Genomic DNA, 2,177 nt, shown 5'->3' on the forward strand with positions numbered 1-2,177 from the left:
TGTTGTTTTCTTTTTGGCTTAAACAACAGATATTTATTTTCTCATAGTTCTGGAGGCTGGAAATCCAAGATCAAGTTGCTAGTAGGGTTGGTTGCTGGTGAGACTTTTCTTCCTGGCTTTCAGATGGCTGCCTTCCCCCTGGCCAATCCTCTGTGCACACACACTCCTGGTGTCTCTTACTCTTCTTACAAGGCCCCAGCCTATTGGTTTACGGAAGCAGGCTTTGGAGAGAGAGAGATGGAGGGAGGGAGAGAAGGAGAGAAGGAGAGAAGGAGAGAGAGAGAGAGAGAGAGAGAGAGAGAGAGGGAGAGAGAGAGCAGAAGGGATAGAAAGGAGTGAGAAAGCGGGAGAGACAAGGAGGAGAGAGACCCCAAAACTGAAAGCCCAAGGAGAGAAAGCTTCAGGGAGATAGGGAGACTCAACAACTGATGAAATGCCAAGCCATGGAGAGCGAACTGCCTTTGCTGAGCCCCTCCTTTTCCTGGGACTAAAGTTACTCCAGTAGGTTTGTTATGCCTTTCATGAAAATGCTGAGTTTCGTGCTCACTTCGGCAGCACATATACTACAATTGGAACCATACAGAAATTAGTGTGGCCCCTGCACAAGGATGACACGTAAATTCCTGAAGCGGTCCATATTTTTTTCCCACAAATGCTGAGTTCCTTCCGCTGCTAGCGCCTCTTTCACACTCCTTTAACTGTTCTCATCAACCTTGAGTCAGTGCTGGTTGGGTTGGTCAGAGCACTCACGAGAAAGGAAATGTCCGCTGGTTCCAGCCTTAGGTGATAGAGCAAGCCTGGCTCAGAGGTGCCCCATGCTAAGCTGAGATGAAGGTGAAGGCTAGGCTCAGAGAGAGGCTGGAACGCTCTGTCCCCAGGCTGCCGGACCTGTGACACAGGGTGAAGCTGCAGAAGGTAAGGACGCTGACTGGATCTTACTCTGGTAAATGCTCACATCCAGTAACTCATTATATTCACAACAACTCTATGCTCTTATTATCACCTCCATTTTACAGCTGGAGAAACCAAGGCACAGATTTAGTGACTTGCCCGGGCTCATGGCTTGAATAAGCCCCCAAACTGGGATTTGAATCCAGGCAGTTTGTTTCAGAGTCCATGCTCTTGCTGACTATAAATCTAACACCTGCTTTTCTAATGTGTGCTTGGGGCACCTTCAGTTTTTTTGTGGATGAATAAAGCAAGTGAGCCCTGATTTGGGGCTTTGGACATACAAAACCTAGAATTTAGTTTGAGGGGCTCATTTTATCCCCCCTCCCAATAGTAAGGATTCTTTGCTTATAAAATAATACATTTACTGTATTTAGAAAATTGCTGTGGATTGTTACTATTACATTGGCTCCATTCTACGTTAATTTGTCTCCAGAAACACAACCAGCGCAAATGTCAAGAGCTTCCTTCTAGTCTAGCAGGGGAGTGTTGGTCCGGCTCAGTAAAAGGTGCCCTTTTGGGAGGGGCTGCCCCGATAGAGCCTCTGGACTCAGAACCTTCTCTCTGGTCCCCTCAAGCATCATTCCCCCACTGATTGCCTGACCTGGGCTCCCCTTCACAATCATTAGCTGTCACAGCCTAATTTTATTGCTGAGTCAGACAATCAGTCTTAATTGCCTGTTTCCACCTCCAGCTGTGTCTCTTCCTTGCGGGAAGAAAAAAACCTCTCTTAGGGCTTGGTGTCTGCCCATCCCCCTGGCTCAGATGCCCACGTGGCAGTGCAGGCCGCTTAGAGACTCCTGCAACTTCTGTACCCGCAGGTTCCCCATTTTCCTGGCCTGTACTGGAGGAAGATGAGGATTTGTTCGCGTGCTGGGCCTCTTCACTTTGTTCTCTTCTAGTAGCTGGCCAGCGCTGGGCCCAGATCCTCGTTTTGTCCCTCCAGACTCACTGTCACTCTTCCCCACACTGCTACCTGCCCTGGGAGGTGGACCTGTTTGGACCCCATCAGAGGGCTCCTTGGCTTTCTGGCTTCCAGCTGGGTCCAGCAAGTGAGAAAACTGGGCAGGAGACCTGGGGAGGTCCAGACATTTGTTCCGCCGGCACCGCCCTGTGGGATCTCCTCAGGATCCCCGAGATGGAAGGTCCTCTCAAGGGGGTCCTTTTCGCAGGCCTCTTCCTGCGTGCTGCGAAGCACTCTCTCCCTGACCCTTGAGTGTGCGATTGAA

At 50.0% G+C, this 2,177-nt stretch overlaps 1 non-coding gene across 1 annotated transcript; it reads left to right on the plus strand.

Annotated features, from left to right (window-relative positions):
- Window positions 1-539: 539 nt before the first annotated feature.
- On the plus strand, window positions 540-643 carry LOC141571479 (U6 spliceosomal RNA). Its single transcript, XR_012496207.2, has one exon. It is a non-coding gene; the product is annotated as a U6 spliceosomal RNA (small nuclear RNA).
- The last annotated feature ends 1,534 nt before the right edge of the window (window positions 644-2,177 follow it).

Source organism: Rhinolophus sinicus, chromosome 16, assembly GCF_057876585.1.
Source record: "Rhinolophus sinicus isolate RSI-liver-muscle chromosome 16, RSI-T2T, whole genome shotgun sequence".
Classification (NCBI taxonomy): domain Eukaryota; kingdom Metazoa; phylum Chordata; class Mammalia; order Chiroptera; family Rhinolophidae; genus Rhinolophus; species Rhinolophus sinicus.